Below are 18,501 nucleotides of genomic sequence, written 5' to 3'. Positions count from 1 at the left end.
CCACTGACGCGAGATACGTTCCATGTACAACTGTCATCTCCTTCTTCTGTGACTGCTGGTCATTGGATGTCTTTGCAGATCATATTTAATATCTCACAATGCTTTAATGGAATTTTTGTTTGATGATTTTTGTTATGTGTAATATGTATATATTGAATATTTCTATTAGTTGTATATAAGATTACTTTGGGTGCACAGGTAATCTGTGGGCACTATAGTTTAATTGGTTTAATTGGAAATAAAAGAAATCATTTTCCAGTGAACAATTGAGTTTTTCACTGTGATAGTTAAGTTCATATTTATCCCTTCTTGATGCTTTTGTCTATATTATTGCTTTTTGTCCCTGATCCAGTGGGGTTATAGGGAGTTCCCCTCTTGCTGCCTGTTGTTCCAGGTGGAGAATGGCACAGATAAGCATCGGGAAGACTCGAAGTTCCGGTTCCATGGTGGCAGTGGAGTCCTCTGTGTACTTGTTGGTGAGTTTTTCATTTTCTGTGTTCTGTTTCTGCCTGGCTTTTGATTGCGTTGGCACCGCCCCAGAAATCCAAGCGGTTTCCTGTGTCATAATATGGTGGTTTGTACTTTGTCTTGCGCCTGGCTGTTGATGGCGACTGCCGTCATGCGTAGTGTGAATGCCCTGGCGGATGGTGTGGTACATTGGCTGTCTTCAGGAGTTCTCATGCCATGGTCATAATTTGGTGGTAATTGCCGCCGGCCTGTTGGTGGTATTTCCGCCACTTTATCACTTACCGCCAATGTCATGATAAGGGCCTTTATTGTAATTTTATGGTATCCCAGAAAGAGACAGATACCCTGAGTGTGGTATCAAATGAATTGTTATAATAAATCCCACAACTTGCCATTGTTGAATTTAATATAACTAGTTCAGGTAAAGAGTTTTAAGACTCTACCTGAAAGTTGCAACTTCAACTCTGTAGTGCTCTTCTCTGATTGGCCAGGCAGCCTTGATGAGGTGTTAAGTGGCCTAGTCTCAACCCAAAGGATATGCCTGGGGGAGGAGGTCTGCCTGAGCAGATGGTGAAACAGGACGGATAGAGAGCAGCCAGACCGGTCAGGGAAAGCAAGGAATGGCTTTTGGAGCAGCTCAAGACCGCCCCCATTTCCTTCAACACCAGACAATTATATGCCCTCTTGATTAGATTAGGAGAGGCCAGGAAAGGTGTGTGTTTAAGATTTTTAGCCACACCAGTGGGTGGGCTCAGCCAGATCTAACCTCCAAAAATCAGATTCAGCCAGGTTGGTTTTGTTTTTAAAAGTTGCTCCCTGGGATTGATTTTTGCCACACTTCCCAGGAAGCAGTCATGAAAGGGGGAAGTGGTTTGCCTGTGATTCAACAGTCAGGTCCCCCTGCTTTTCTCCCCAGGAGCAAGGATAAATAGGACAGAGTTGCACCCACACCTCAATCCCTACAAGGAAAAATATCAGAAGAAGAAGGACTGCCCTGCTGGACCCCAGACCTGAACCTGGACACTGCACTCTGAAGGACTGCACCAGCTGCACCCTTGGGCTTCACCACTAAAAGGACTTTGCCTGGCTTCATCTGGTTCAAGAAGGGACTCCCTGCTTGCTACAGGTGACAAGTCATTAACCAGAGTCTCCTGCATCAAATCCTAAAGAAACTAACCAGCTGACCACTGTCCAGAGGTCAAGGTGGAGTTTGAGCGAGGTGCATTCTGGGAGTTTGAGTCCTAACCCTAAAGGAACAACTCAGAGCTTCTGGAACCTTGGGGTGAGCCGTGGACTCCTAAAGGACCTTCACAGACCTTCTGGAAGAAGATCCAGAAGTTTGGAGAAGTTTGGATAAAAAGCTCCAAAAATGGACCGGCCCAGAGTCGAGAGTCAAGCTGGCTGGATTATGCCCACTGCGACCCTGCCTGACTTGCAGGTTCATCCCACTGAAAGGTCCAGAGCCCCAGACTTCCAGAATTTCACTGGGCGCTTCTGGGAAGGCAATCCGACGACATTGACGACGTTGACTCAAAATCGGCTTGCTGTGGAGGGTCGTAGTCCGAAGGTCAAAAGTGGACCAGGACTTCCAGCACAGCGTGTCTGAGGAGAGCTCCAGGTTCGTCAGATCAAAATTCAGCTTTGGTACAGATGAAGATTTTCATCCCGAAAAATCATCTAAGTCCAAACGTAGAAATCTTGACCAAGGTCTCCCTTGTCGCGTATCCAAAGAAGGCTCTAGGGAGGTTTAATCAGATTGCTGAATTTGCTCAGCTGAAGAAAATCTTCAAGAAAACAACTAATTCCGAAGGTAAAAGTTTGTCTGAGGCCTCCTGCTGGCAGTAGCTGAGCAGGGCTCCATCGCAGTCAGCCTGAAACTTTGACTTTGCCCTGGTCGAGGTGCAACGAGATGACCAGATTGGCGCTTTTTGTTTCTACGTGCAAGAAAACAATAATTCTTTAAAAAATCATATCTCCGGTTCCCCTTATCCAATTTTATTTGTTTTGGTGTCCAATTAAAGATAACAATATTTCCTATTGTTTTTGGATTTTTAAACTGTTTCCTGTGTTTTATTTTATTACTGTTTTGTGATATTTGAAAGTTTTACACACTTTGAGCCTGAATATGACCTTGGCCTTTGGGGCATTACGTTGCCCCAAATGTGACTGATATCCCACCCGCCATGTAAGAAGTTCCATTATATCCTATGGAACTTGTAATACAGTTGACGGGATATCCGTCACATTTGTGATGATGTAATGCCCTCTGCCAAGGTCGTAATCAGGCCCTTTGTCTCCTAAGTTCAGCCTTGTTACTCATTGCCAAGCTACCAAGGTTTGAGCTGGGGTTATTATATTGAGACCTAACTGAACCTAGTGGACGTTAGTGGTCTATTGCTAAGTGTAGGATGCTTACCTGCCCTTAACAATGATTCACTTTCCAACACCGACATACTGCATCCCCATCTTTTGGGATTTCAGGATTTATCATCTTTATCTGGCTCAGCTCATATTCAGACTCCAGGCCTTTCCCCCCATGCCCCCATTGGGCCAAGTTAACTACTCCATTGCCCAGCAGAGGAAACAAAGGTGTCCTCAAGCAAAAAGAGCAATCAATAGTCATTGACCAGTTGCTAGGAAAGGAAGGGGTGAGGAGGAAAATCTGCAACTGGTAATTAGCTTGTTAAAGTGCACCTAGCCTGGGCCAGCACAGGTCCACTCAACTAAAGAGGAAGCCTAGACCTCTGGAGCAGACACAGGAGGGGTTTGACTTTGAAGTTTTGGTGGGAAGGGATAAAGCAAAAATGTCAGATAGGTGCAGAGCTGAGGTTCTCAGTTAAGCACTGTCCAGAGAAAATGTCAAGTTGCCATGATAGATTGTCTCAGAATGAAATTCAGGAGGATTAAGACAGGGGCGGAGAGTTATGTGGCATTTAGGATTAGTCAGGAGTGCCTGGCATCTACAAATTTCCAACCCCACTTAAAAACCTTTGTACAACAGAGAAACAGCTGAAAAGATCCTGAACCTTGGGGGGCAATACAAGTGAAATAATGCCCAGCTGGTAAAAAGAGCCAGCCATTTGATGCCCTGCAAAGATTAACTATGGACTTTGCTACCAGCAGATCGTTAGGACTAGGGTGGTCTTTCTAGGGCCAGTGGTGCCAAACCCCCTGAGAACTAGTTGGGGGAAGAGAACAATTTAGACTCAACTGCCACCCTGGCTGCTGTACAAGGCAGCCACGACACTGTGGGGACTGGGTAGTATAGGCAGGAGGTGACTCTGCAGGCTGATAGAGGAGGTGCTGTACTGTATGCCTCCACCAGCAGGAGAGGAACACTAGAAGCCAAGTAGAGGAGAAGACCAGCTTAGGAACCCCAGAAACCAAACTACCCATCAAGCATACCCCTTGGCAGGCTAGGAGACCTATTGAAAATGCTCCTGTTGGCTAGAGTTTACTGGCAGGTACAAAACAAGCCCACAATGACCAAAATCAGGCTGACTGGGTAATTTAACAGCCAGTACACTCGCGAATAATCAGCGCATAAGTAAACTAAACGGTAATATGAGGCTGGGTAAAGAGTCAGCATAAACAAGATGATGGGAAGGTTAATTGTATTAATGAAAAAACAGTCCGCTTTTTACCTCTATTTCACATGGACATGGAAGAGTGTGTAGTCCGTTGTTTATTTTTATGGAACAACCGCGGTGTTTAAATAAGACCGAGTCGGGTGAACTTGGTTAGGTGAAAAGAAATTAAACAGTTGGCGTACTCGCCGACGACAGAGTTTCAAAAACAGGTAGGATAAGAACGTTAATGGTAATACTTTATGTGAGTATATGGAGATATATGATTATAGGTTAAGTGGCTGACTTATGATTCTATTATGATAGATTCTATTGGAAATGCAGTGAGATGCAAATAATATAATATAAGTGGAACCGTCATATGGAGTGAGGTGAGTTTTTACAAAAAGGAATTATTATCACGATGTATATCTACACAAAGATAATAAGACACAATGATTACAGATGTATTCTTTTATTTGATTTATTTTTAGCCACAATTTATGTACATTGAAGTAAGATAGAATGAAACAAAGTGCTGTAGGTGGAACACAGCTTTGGATGAAAAGGTATTTTATAATATTAAATTATTTGTTCAAAGGCAAGCTAGATTTGAATTCAGAAATTACATAAGAGATTTAATTAGGATATGTGATATGAATTTTACACAAAATGGATATTTTAAAATACGTGAATGTGCCTGACCCGAATGGTACTTCGTTATAAAAGATCTGAAGTTATTTTGATTACAGTTAAACCGAGTATTGGTATTCCTATTTTATTTTACTTGATGTTATTTGATTAGCATAGTTCCCACTATTGAATATAGATCTATTGGTGTAATATTAACAATGTAATATGGAATATAGGCCCTCATTCTGACCTTGGCGGGCGGCGGAGGCCGCCCGCCAAAGTCCCGCCGTCAGGTTACCGTTCCGCGGTCGAAAGACCGCGGCGGTAATTCTGACTTTCCCGCTGGGCTGGCGGGCGGTCGCCTTCAGACCGCCAGCCAGCCCAGCGGGAAAGAGGCTTCCACGAGGAAGCCGGCTCGGAATCGAGCCGGCGGAGTGGAAGCTGTGCGACGGGTGCAGTTGCACCCGTCGCGTATTTCACTGTCTGCGCAGCAGACAGTGAAATACTTGTAGGGGCCCTCTTACGGGGGCCCCTGCAATGCCCATGCCAGTGGCATGGGCACTGCAGGGGCCCCCAGGGGCCCCGCGACCCCCCCTACCGCCATCCGGATCTCGGCGGTCCGACCGCCGGGATCTGGATGGCGGTAGGGGGGGTCGGAATCCCCGCGGCGGTGCAGCAAGCTGCGCCGCCGCGGAGGATTCAATGGGGCCGCGGTACACTGGCGGGACCCCGCCAGTGGTGCTGGTCCGACCGCGGCTTTACCGCCGGGGTCGGAATCCCCATTGGAGCACCGCCGGCCTGTCGGCGGTGCTCCCGCGGTCCTCCGCCCTGGCGGTCAAAGACCGCCAGGGTCAGAATGACCACCATAATGTTTATGTTGATTTAAGATGCAGCATTTATGGGTATATTATTTTGGAAGGTCCTGAGGAAGTCCAGGGGTACTCCCCGGATGAAACACGTGTTGATGGACAAGTAAGACGGACGAGTAAGAGAGTATTGAGAATGGATAAATAAGAGATTATTGAGAACTCTGATGTAAAGATACATGAGTTAATCTATGGAACATCAAGAAATGAAACTGTTTGACACATGATGGATTGGAAAGAGCTTTTGGAACTATGAACTTGATAGTGTGAACAATTATCGAAGGAATATACAATTCGGACTGCTGATTTTCGGCTTGGGACCGAGTATTGACTCGAAATTGGAATTTAATTTAATTCATATGCTAATACTTGATTTTTGGAAATATATTCTTGGAAAATCCCATATAATATAATTGCAATTGTTGCATATAAATTCTTTACGTGTGCCTTCACATTCTGTATATTGTCGGTTAACTTTGTTACCATTTAGGTTTTTTCTTAGGGGGTGACACCCTAGTGTTGAGCACCGTAAGTAATTTCACATGAGGCATTAGGATTGAGTAAGTAGGGGCGCCAGTCACTCTTCAGTATTCACCCTCCTTTAATATTTATACTAAATAATCCAATTGTACGTGAAACAGATATGCTGCTGCCCAGTCCAATGTACTAAGGGCCCATGTGGCCACAAGGCACAGTGCAAGGCCCAACACGAATCCTTACTTCATCCGATAGAACCCTGCAGGGGCATCAGTTTGCAAGTGGGCAGTCACCTCAGGGGGATGTGGGGTGGGGGGTCCCTCAGCTGAATATGGGAACAAGCACACTGGTTCTGAAGGGGGCTCCATGCCTATTTCTCAGTGCCAGGGAGTGAAAGGCAACAGTCTCTCAAGTTGGTGTCTTTTCCACTGGTTCTGGAGTGGGCTCCATGCCCATTACTCTGTGCTGGGGAGTGCAAGGCCACAGTCTTTCAGGTGTCTTTCCCACTTGTTCTGGAGGGGGCTCCATGCCCATTACTCTGTGCTGAGGTGTGCAATGCCACAGTCTCTCAGGTGGGTGTCTTTCCCACTGGTTCTGGAGGAGGATCCATGTCCATTACTCTGTGCTGGGGAGTGAAAGGCCACAGTCTCTCTTGTGGGGAACATGCCCACTGCTCCTGGAGGGGGGCCCTCATACGGAAGCCCCTGGCGGGTGGCCTACATGCCCTCCGCTGGTGGTGATGGCTGTACTGTGTCATCTGGAGGTCAGGGCTGAACTGTGGTGGCAGGTGATGGTGTCTCCTGGGCAGCCTCTGCTGGTGGTGAGAGCTGAACTATGGTGGCAGGTGGAGGTGCCTCCTGGGCAGCCTCTGCTGCTGGTGAGGGCTGAACAGTGGTGGCTGGTGAAGGTGCCTCCTCAGCAGCCTCTGCTGGTTGTGAGGGATACACTTCCTCAGCTGGCGGTGGGGGCCTGTGACCACTGGTGGTGGTGGAGGTGTCACCCAGACAGCCTCCGCTGGAGTCGAGGGCTTCTTCCCCTTCATGGCAGGAGGTGTGGGATCCTTACTCTTCCTGGCAGGGGCTTGGGGCTTCTTCCCCTTCATGGCATGTTTTGAGTGTTCCTTAGCCTTCTGGGCAGTAGTCAAGGGCTTCTTCCCCTTCATGGCAGGAGGTGCAGGCTCTTTCCCCTTTATGGCAGGAAGTGGGGGATCTTTAACCTTCTTGGCTGGTGGAGTGGGATCCTTCACTGACTTGCCACCACGACTAGTTGATGCCACCACTGTCGTTGGGACCCTACTCTTTCAGACAGGGGGAGGGAAGAGGTCAAGTTGGGCAAGGAAAAGCTTCTTAGGGATGGTGGGGCAGGAAGAGGGAGGAGATGGGAGTGAAGGTTGAGGGAGTGGTTGTAGGAGGTGTATGTCTGCTGGATTTGGGTGCAGGTGCATGGGCAGTGTGTTGATGTGAAGGGGATGGCTGTTGGGTGTGTGAGTTCTTGTGTTTGTGTCCTTTAGGAGCGGGACAGACAGGGTGGGAGAGGATGCATGCATGGATGTTGTGGAGGTGTCTGCTAGTGAGGAGTGTTTGCTGCTTGGTGTGGTGATGCTGGTGGTAGATGTTGATGCAGTGCATGCAGGTGTGAGTATGGACTTGACTGTGAGGGGGGTGGAGGAGGAGGAGGGGGATATAGTGGAGGCAATGGATGTGATTGTGTCTGTAACTGGCTGGTGTTTGCGTGAGTGCTTGTGGGATGAAGTGTGGTACCTGTGTTTGACTGTGCCACTTGTGTGTTGTCTTGTATGCATGCCCATCTGTATGTGTGCCTGGGATGGGTTGGGGTTGAGGAGACTGGGTCTGGGAAGAGGCATTTGGAGGGGGGATGGTAGAAACAAGGACAATGGCTGCCATCAGAGAGGGGGCCAGAGCCTGAATCAATCTATGTTGGGCCGCCAATGGATGCCCTCAGGAATGCATTGCATTGTTGCATCTGGGATGCCAGCCCCTGGATGGCATTCACAATGGTTGACTGCCCTAAAGAGATGGATCTCAGGAGGTCAATAGCCTCCTCACTCAGGGCAGCAGGGCTCTCTGGGGCAGGGCCTGAGGTGCCTGGGGCAAAGGAGATGCCCACCCCCTTGGGTGAGCAGGCACAGACAACGCGCTGAGGGGCTATTGGGAGGTCAGTGCTGGTACGGGGTGGTGGCTGTACCTGCAGCTGGGGTGGTCACAGAGGTGTCCGCCACCACCAGGGAGCTTCCATCGGAGGAGGTATCTGAGTCTGTGTTGTCACCTTCTGTCTCTGCCGTGGTGCTCCCCTCACCCTCTGTCCCACTGGTTCCCTCAGCATCGGTGGACTCTGCCTCCTGGTTCCTGTGGGATGCAGTTCCCTCTGACGCAGGTGCCCCTGCTCCTCCGCCAAATGATGCTAATGCACACATGGACAGGATGACAGAAGAAAAAAAGGGGGAAGAGAGAAAAACAAAACAGTGGGTCAATTACTGCACCAGCACCACAGTTGGCATGCACAGCATCGTCACACAGAGGGATCAGGTTTGAGCACTATGCATTGCACACCCAATGATTTGGCTAGATGCAACGGCAAGATGAGGGCAACACACCACCAACTGCACCCCTCTTTTGACCCACAAAGCCATGACTAATATGGAATGCTAACAAGCTAGATTAACTGTGTTTGCCATGCACCCATTACCCTAGAGTTGACTCACACTGTTATTTCTGGCCTGGCCTTAGGGGCACCCACTAACTCACATCCTCCAGTCGGATCCCATGCAACCTGCCAAATATTTTAATAATGCCCACTGACAGGTTCTGACAGATACCCCATCCTTGTTGAGAGGCCATCCCCAGCTGGGCCTCCGTGTTCTTCCGTACCCAGCGTCTCAGATCCTCCCACCATTTCTGACAGTGGATACTCCCCCTGCCTACCACACGTCCTTGGTGATGGCATGCCATAGTCCCATCTTTTGATGGGCGCTGACCTGCAGAGGCGATACAGCCGGGAGGAGTCCATTACACATACAATCCAGCCTGTCACTCATATGGACCACTGATCCCATTTCGTTCACCATTGGCACACACATCGGACGGAGCACACCATGTACACCACCACATGACATCACCCCCCATGACACGATGCTTGCACATCCTGGTTCGAGGAGTGACTCTTGGAATTTTTGAACTATGAGATCTAAGAATTTAAGGATCGTATCAGACTTTCTCTCGGTGACTGCTTTTTCCCACTGAGGCGAGATACGTTCCATGTACAACTGTCATCTCCTTCTTCTGTGACTGCTGGTCATTGGATGTCTTTGCAGATCATATTTAATATCTCACGATGCTTTAATGGAATTTTTGTTTGATGATTTTTGTTATGTGTAATATGTATATATTGAATATTTCTATTAGTTGTATATAAGATTACTTTGGGTGCACAGGTAATCTGTGGGCACTATAGTTTAATTTGTTTAATTGGAAATAAAAGAAATCATTTTCCAGTGAACAATTGAGTTTTTCACTGTGATAGTTAAGTTCATATTTATCCCTTCTTGATGCTTTTGTCTATATTATTGCTTTTTGTCCCTGATCCAGTGGGGTTATAGGGAGTTCCCCTCTTGCTGCCTGTTGTTCCAGGTGGAGCATGGCACAGATAAGCATCGGGAAGACTCGAAGTTCCGGTTCTATGGCGGCAGTGGAGTCCTCTGTGTACTTGTTGGTGAGTTTTTCATTTTCCGTGTTCTGTTTCTGCCTGGCTTTTGATTGCGTTGGCACCGCCCCAGAAATCCTAGCGGTTTCCTGTGTCATAATATGGTGATTTGTACTTTGTCTTGCGCCTGGCTGTTGATGGCGACTGCCGTTGTGCGTAGTGTTAATGCCCTGGCGGATGGTGTGGTACATTGGCTGTCTTCAGGAGTTCTCATGCCATGGTCATAATTTGGTGGTAATTGCCGCCGGCCTGTTGGTGGTATTTCCGCCACTTTATCACTTACCGCCAATGTCATGATAAGGGCCTTTATTGTAATTTTATGGTATCCCAGAAAGAGACAGATACCCTGAGTGTGGTATCAAATGAATTGTTATAATAAATCCCACAACTTGCCATTGTTGAATTTAATATAACTAGTTCAGGTAAAGAGTTTTAAGACTCTACCTGAAAGTTGCAACTTCAACTCTGTAGTGCTCTTCTCTGATTGGCCAGGCAGCCTTGATGAGGTGTTAAGTGGCCTAGTCTCAACCCAAAGGATATGCCTGGGGGAGGAGGTCTGCCTGAGCAGATGGTGAAACAGGACGGATAGAGAGCAGCCAGACTGGTCAGGGAAAGCAAGGAATGGCTTTTGGAGCAGCTCAAGACCGCCCCCATTTCCTTCAACACCAGACAATTATATGCCCTCTTGATTAGATTAGGAGGGGCCAGGAAAGGGGTGTGTTTAAGATTTTTAGCCACACCAGTGGGTGGGCTCAGCCAGATCTAACCTCCAAAAATCAGATTCAGCCATGTTGGTTTTGTTTTTAAAAGTTGCTCCCTGGGATTGATTTTTGCCACACTTCCCAGGAAGCAGTCATGAAAGGGGGAAGTGGTTTGCCTGTGATTCAACAGTCAGGCCCCCCTGCTTTTCTCCCCAGGAGCAAGGATAAATAGGACAGAGTTGCACCCACACCTCAATCCCTACAAGGAAAAATATCAGAAGAAGAAGGACTGCCCTGCTGGACCCCAGACCTGAACCTGGACACTGCACTCTGAAGGACTGCACTAGCTGCACTCTTGGGCTTCACCACTAAAAGGACTTTGCCTGGCTTCATCTGGTTCAAGAAGGGACTCCCTGCTTGCTACAGGTGACAAGTCATTAACCAGAGTCTCCTGCATCGAAACCTAAAGAAACTAACCAGCTGACCACTGTCCAGAGGTCAAGGTGGAGTTTGAGCGAGGTGCATTCTGGGAGTTTGAGTCCCAACCCTAAAGGAACAACTCAGAGCTTCTGAAACCTTGGGGTGAGCCGTGGACTCCTAAAGGACCTTCACAGACCTTCTGGAAGAAGATCCAGAAGTTTGGAGAAGTTTGGATAAAAAGCTCCAAAAATGGACCGGCCCAGAGTCGAGAGTCAAGCTGGCTGGATTATGCCCACTGCGACCCTGCCTGACTTGCAGGTTCATCCCACTGAAAAGGTCCAGAGCCCCAGACTTCCAGAATTTCACTGGGCGCTTCTGGGAAGGCAATCCGACGACATTGACGACGTTGACTCAAAATCGGCTTGCTGTGGAGGGTCGTAGTCCGAAGGTCAAAAGTGGACCAGGACTTCCAGCACAGCGTGTCTGAGGAGAGCTCCAGGTTCGTCAGATCAAAATTCAGCTTTGGTACAGATGAAGATTTTCATCCCGAAAAATCATCTAAGTCCAAACGTAGAAATCTTGACCAAGGTCTCCCTTGTCGCGTATCCAAAGAAGGCTCTAGGGAGGTTTAATCAGATTGCTGAATTTGCTCAGCTGAAGAAAATCTTCAAGAAAACAACTAATTCCGAAGGTAAAAGTTTGTCTGAGACCTCCTGCTGGCAGTTTGCTGAGCAGGGCTCCATCGCAGTCAGCCTGAAACTTTGACTTTGCCCCGGTCGAGGTGCAACGAGATGACCAGATTGGCGCTTTTTGTTTCTACGTGCTAGAAAACAATAATTCTTTAAAAAATCATATCTCCGGTTCCCCTTATCCAATTTTATTTGTTTTGGTGTCCAATTAAAGATAACAATATTTCCTATTGTTTTGGGATTTTTAAACTGTTTCCTGTGTTTTATTTTATTACTGTTTTGTGATATTTGAAAGTTTTACACACTTTGAGCCTGAATATGACCTTGGCCAAGGGCATTACGTTGCCCCAAATGTGACTGATATCCCACCCGCCGTGTAAGAAGTTCCATTATATCCTATGGAACTTGTAATACAGTTGACGGGATATCCGTCACATTTGTGATGATGTAATGCCCTCTGCCAAGGTCGTAATCAGGCCCTTTGTCTCCTAAGTTTAGCCTTGTTACTCATTGCCAAGCTACCAAGGTTTGAGCTGGGGTTATTATATTGAGACCTAACTGAACCTAGTGGGCGTTAGTGGTCTATTGCTAAGTGTAGAATGCTTACCTGCCCTTAACAATGATTCACTTTCCAACACCGACATACTGCATCCCCATCTTTTGGGATTTCAGGATTTATCATCTTTATCTGGCTCAGCTCATATTCAGACTCCAGGCCTTTCCCCCCATGCCCCCATTGGGCCAAGTTAACTACTCCATTGCCCAGCAGAGGAAACAAAGGTGTCCTCAAGCAAAAAGAGCACTCAATAGTCATTGACCAGTTGCTAGGAAAGGAAGGGGTGAGGAGGAAAATCTGCATCTGGTAATTAGCTTGTTAAAGTGCACCTAGCCTGGGCCAGCACAGGTCCACTCAACTAAAGAGGAAGCCTAGACCTCTGGAGCAGACACAGGAGGGGTTTGACTTTGAAGTTTTGGTGGGAAGGGATAAAGCAGTGATGTCAGATAGGTGCAGAGCTGAGGTTCTCAGTTAAGCACTGTCCAGAGAAAATGTCAAGTTGCCATGATAGATTGTCTCAGAATGAAATTCAGGAGGATTAAGACAGGGGCGGAGAGTTATGTGGCATTTAGGATTGGTCAGGAGTGCCTGGCATCTACAAATTTCCAACCCCACTTAAAAACCTTTGTACAACAGAGAAACAGCTGAAAAGATCCTGAACCTTGGGGGGCAATACAAGTGAAATAATGCCCAGCTGGTAAAAAGAGCCAGCCATTTGATGCCCTGCAAAGATTAACTATGGACTTTGCTACCAGCAGATCGTTAGGACTAGGGTGGTCTTTCTAGGGCCAGTGGTGACAGACCGCCTGAGAACTAGTTGGGGGAAGAGAACAATTTAGACTCAACTGCCACCCTGGCTGCTGTACAAGGCAGCCACAACACTGTGGGGCCTGGGTAGTATAGGCAGGAGGTGACTCTGCAGGCTGATAGAGGAGGTGCTGTACAGTATGCCTCCACCAGCAGGAGAGGAACACTAGAAGCCAAGTAGAGGAGAAGACCAGCTTAGGAACCCCGGAAACCAAACTACCCATCAAGCATACCCCTTGGCAGGCTAGGAGACCTATTGAAAATGCTCCTGTTGGCTAGAGTTGACTGGCAGGTACAAAACAAGCCCACAATGACCAAAATCAGGCTGACTGGGTAATTTAACAGCCAGTACACTCGCGAATAATCAGCGCGTAATAAACTATATGGTAATATGAGGCTGGGTAAAGAGTCAGCATAAACGAGATGATCGGGAAGGTTAATTGTATTAATGAAAAAACAGTCCGCTTTTTACCTCTATTTCACATGGACATGGAAGAGTGTGTAGTCCGTTGTTTATTTTTATGGAACAACCGCAGTGTTTAAATAAGACCGAGTCGGGTGAACTCGGTTTGGTGAAAAGAATATAATGTTTATGTTGATTTAAGATGCAGCATTTATGGGTATATTATTTTGGAAGGTCCTGAGGAAGTCCAGGGGTACTCTCCGGATGAAACACGTGTTGATGGACAAGTAAGACGGACGAGTAAGAGAGTATTGAGAATGGATAAATAAGAGATTATTGAGAACTCTGATGTAAAGATACATGAGTTAATCTATGGAACATCAAGAAATGAAACTGTTTGACACATGATGGATTGGAAAGAGCTTTTGGAACTATGAACTTGATAGTGTGAACAATTATCGAAGGAATATACAATTCGGACTGCTGATTTTCGGCTTGGGACCGAGTATTGACTCGAAATTGGAATTTAATTTAATTCATATGCTAATACTTGATTTTTGGAAATATATTCTTGGAAAATCCCATATAATATAATTGCAATTGTTACATATTAATTCTTTACGTGTGCCTTCACATTCTGTATATTGTCGGTTAACTTTGTTACCATTTAGGTTTTTTCTTAGGGGTGAGACTCTAGTGTTGAGCACCGTAAGTAATTTCACATGAGGCATTAGGATTGAGTAAGTAGGGGCGCCAATCACTCTTCAGTATTCACCCTCCTTTAATATTTATACTAAATAATCCAATTGTACGTGAAACAGATATGCTGCTGCCCAGTCCAATGTACTAAGGGCCCATGTGTCCACAAGGCACAGTGCAAGGCCCAACACGAATCCTGACTTCATCCGATAGAACCCTGCAGGGGCATCAGTTTGCAAGTGGGCAGTCACCTCAGGGGGATGTGGGGTGGGGGGTCCCTCAGCCGAATATGGGAACAAGCACACTGGTTCTGAAGGGGGCTCCATGCCTATTTCTCAGTGCTGGGGAGTGAAAGGCCACAGTCTCTCAAGTTGGTGTCTTTCCCACTTGTTCTGGAGGGGGCTCCATGCCCATTATTCTGTGCTGAGGTGTGCAATGCCACAGTCTCTCAGGTGGGTGTCTTTCCCACTGGTTCTGGAGGAGAATCCATGTCCATTACTCTGTGCTGGGGAGTGAAAGGCCACAGTCTCTCTTGTGGGGAACATGCCCACTGCTCCTGGAGGGGGCCCCTCATACGGAAGCCCCTGGCGGGTGGCCTACATGCCCTCCGCTGGTGGTGATGGCTGTACTGTGTCATCTGGAGGTCAGGGCTGAACTGTGGTGGCAGGTGATGGTGTCTCCTGGGCAGCCTCTGCTGGTGGTGAGAGCTGAACTATGGTGGCAGGTGGAGGTGCCTCCTGGGCAGCCTCTGCTGCTGGTGAGGGCTGAACAGTGGTGGCAGGTGAAGGTGCCTCCTCAGCAGCCTCTGCTGGTTGTGAGGGATGCACTTCCTCAGCTGGCGGTGGGGGCCTGTGACCACTGGTGGTGGTGGAGGTGTCACCCAGACAGCCTCCGCTGGAGTCGAGGGCTTCTTCCCCTTCATGGCAGGAGGTGTGGGATCCTTACTCTTCCTGGCAGGGGCTGGGGGCTTCTTCCCCTTCATGGCAGGTTTTGCGTGTTCCTTAGCCTTCTGGGCAGGAGTCAAGGGCTTCTTCCCCTTCATGGCAGGAGGTGCAGGCTCTTTCCCCTTTATGGCAGGAAGTGGGGGATCCTTAACCTTCTTGGCTGGTGGAGTGGGATCCTTCACTGACTTGCCACCACGACTAGGTGATGCCACCACTGTCGTTGGGACCCTACTCTTTCAGGCAGGGGGAGGGAAGAGGTCAAGTTGGGCAAGGAAAAGCTTCTTAGGGATGGTGGGGCAGGAAGAGGGAGGAGATGGGAGTGAAGGTTGAGGGAGTGGTTGTAGGAGGTGTATGTCTGCTGGATTTGGGTGCAGGTGCATGGGCAGTGTGTTGATGTGAAGGGGATGGCTGTTGGGTGTGTGAGTTCTTGTGTTTGTGTCCTTTAGGAGCGGGACAGACAGGGTGGGAGAGGATGCATGCATGGATGTTGTGGAGGTGTCTGCTAGTGAGGAGTGTTGGCTGCTTGGTGTGGTGATGCTGGTGGTAGATGTTGATGCAGTGCATGCAGGTGTGAGTATGGACTTGACTGTGAGGGGGTGGAGGAGGAGGAGGGGGATATAGTGGAGGCAATGGATGTGATTGTGTCTGTAACTGGCTGGTGTTTGCGTGAGTGCTTGTGGGATGAATTGTGGTACCTGTGTTTGACTGTGCCACTTGTGTGTTGTCTTGTATGCATGCCCATCTGTATGTGTGCCTGGGATGGGTTGGGGTTGAGGAGACTGGGTCTGGGAAGAGGCATTTGGAGGGGGGATGGTAGAAACAAGGACAATGGCTGCCATCAGAGAGGGGGCCAGAGCCTGAATCAATCTATGTTGGGCCGCCAATGGATGCCCTCAGGAATGCATTGCATTGTTGCATCTGGGATGCCAGCCCCTGGATGGCATTCACAATGGTTGACTGCCCTACAGAGATGGATCTCAGGAGGTCAATAGCCTCCTCACTCAGGGCAGCAGGGCTCTCTGGGGCAGGGCCTGAGGTGCCTGGGGCGAAGGAGATGCCCACTCCCCTGGGTGAGCTGCACAGACAACGCGCTGAGGGGCTATTGGGAGGTCAGTTCTGGTACGGGGTGGTGGCTGTACCTGCAGCTGGGGTGGTCACAGAGATGTCCGCCACCACCAGGGAGCTTCCATCGGAGGAGGTATCTGAGTCTGTGTTGTCACCTTCTGTCTCTGCCGTGGTGCTCCCCTCACCCTCTGTCCCACTGGTTCCCTCAGCATTGGTGGACTCTGCCTCCTGGTTCCTGTGGGATGCAGTTCCCTCTGACGCAGGTGCCCCTGCTCCTCCGCCAGATGATGCTAATGCACATATGGACAGGATGACAGAAGAAAAAAAGGGGGAAGAGAGAAAAACAAAACAGTGGGTCAATTACTGCACCAGCACCACAGTTGGCATGCACAGCATCGTCACACAGAGGGATCAGGTTTGAGCACTATGCATTGCACAGCCAATGATTTGGCTAGATGCAACGGCAAGATGAGGGCCACACACCACCAACTGCACCCCTCTTGGGACCCACAAAGCCATGACTAATATGGAATGCTAACAAGCTAGATTACCTGCGTTTGCCATGCACCCATTATCCTAGAGTTGACTCACACTGTTATTTCTGGCCTGGCCTTAGGGGCACCCACTAACTCACATCCTCCAGTCGGATCCCATGCAACCTGCCAAATATTTTAATAATGCCCACTGACAGGTTCTGACAGATACCCCATCCTTGTTGAGAGGCCATCCCCAGCTGGGCCTCCGTGTTCTTCCGTACCCAGCGTCTCAGATCCTCCCACCATTTCTGACAGTGGATACTCCGCCTGCCTACCACACGTCCTTGGTGATGGCATGCCATAGTCCCATCTTTTGATGGGCGCTGACCTGCAGAGGCTATACAGCCGGGAGGAGTCCATTACACATACAATCCAGCCTGTCACTCATATGGACCACTGATCCCATTTCGTTCACCATTGGCACACACATCGGACGGAGCACACCATGTACACCACCACATGACATCACCCCCCATGACACGATGCTTGCACATCCTGGTTCGAGGAGTGACTCTTGGAATTTATGAACTATGAGATCTAAGAATTTAAGGATTGTATCAGACTTTCTCTCGGTGACTGCTTTTTCCCACTGAGGCGAGATACGTTCCATGTACAACTGTCATCTCCTTCTTCTGTGACTGCTGGTCATTGGATGTCTTTGCAGATCATATTTAATATCTCACGATGCTTTAATGGAATTTTTGTTTGATGATTTTTGTTATGTGTAATATGTATGTATTGAATATTTCTATTAGTTGTATATAAGATTACTTTGGGTGCACAGGTAATCTGTGGGCACTATAGTTTAATTGGTTTAATTGGAAATAAAAGAAATAATTTTCCAGTGAACAATTGAGTTTTTCACTGTGATAGTTAAGTTCATATTTATCCCTTCTTGATGCTTTTGTCTATATTATTGCTTTTTGTCCCTGATCCAGTGGGGTTATAGGGAGTTCCCCTCTTGCTGCCTGTTGTTCCAGGTGGAGCATGGCACAGATAAGCATCGGGAAGACTCGAAGTTCCGGTTCCATGGCGGCAGTGGAGTCCTTTGTGTACTTGTTGGTGAGTTTTTTATTTTCTGTGTTCTGTTTCTGCCTGGCTTTTGATTGCGTTGGCACCGCCCCAGAAATCCTAGCGGTTTCCTGTGTCATAATATGGTGGTTTGTACTTTGTCTTGCGCCTGGCTGTTGATGGCGACTGCCGTCGTGCGTAGTGTTAATGCCCTGGCAGATGGTGTGGTACATTGGCTGTCTTCAGGAGTTCTCATGCCATGGTCATAATTTGGTGGTAATTGCCGCCGGCCTGTTGGTGGTATTTCCGCCACTTTATCACTTACCGCCAATGTCATGATAAGGGCCTTTATTGTAATTTTATGGTATCCCAGAAAGAGACAGATACCCTGAGTGTGGTATCAAATGAATTGTTATAATAAATCCCACAACTTGCCATTGTTGAATTTAATATAACTAGTTCAGGTAAAGAGTTTTAAGACTCTACCTGAAAGTTGCAACTTCAACTCTGTAGTGCTCTTCTCTGATTGGCCAGGCAGCCTTGATGAGGTGTTAAGTGGCCTAGTCTCAACCCAAAGGATATGCCTGGGGGAGGAGGTCTGCCTGAGCAGATGGTGAAACAGGACGGATAGAGAGCAGCCAGACTGGTCAGGGAAAGCGAGGAATGGCTTTTGGAGCAGCTCAAGACCGCCCCCATTTTCTTCAACACCAGAAAATTATATGCCCTCTTGATTAGATTAGGAGAGGCCAGGAAAGGGGTGTGTTTAAGATTTTTAGCCACACCAGTGGGTGGGCTCAGCCAGATCTAACCTCCAAAAATCAGATTCAGCCATGTTGGTTTTGTCTTTAAATGTTGCTCCCTGGGATTGATTTTTGCCACACTTCCCAGGAAGCAGTCATGAAAGGGGGAAGTGGTTTGCCTGTGATTCAACAGTCAGGCC

Source organism: Pleurodeles waltl, chromosome 4_1 (genome assembly GCF_031143425.1).
Source record: "Pleurodeles waltl isolate 20211129_DDA chromosome 4_1, aPleWal1.hap1.20221129, whole genome shotgun sequence".
Classification (NCBI taxonomy): domain Eukaryota; kingdom Metazoa; phylum Chordata; class Amphibia; order Caudata; family Salamandridae; genus Pleurodeles; species Pleurodeles waltl.
The sequence above is the reverse complement of the archived record's forward strand: the minus strand, read 5'-3'. Positions refer to the sequence as shown.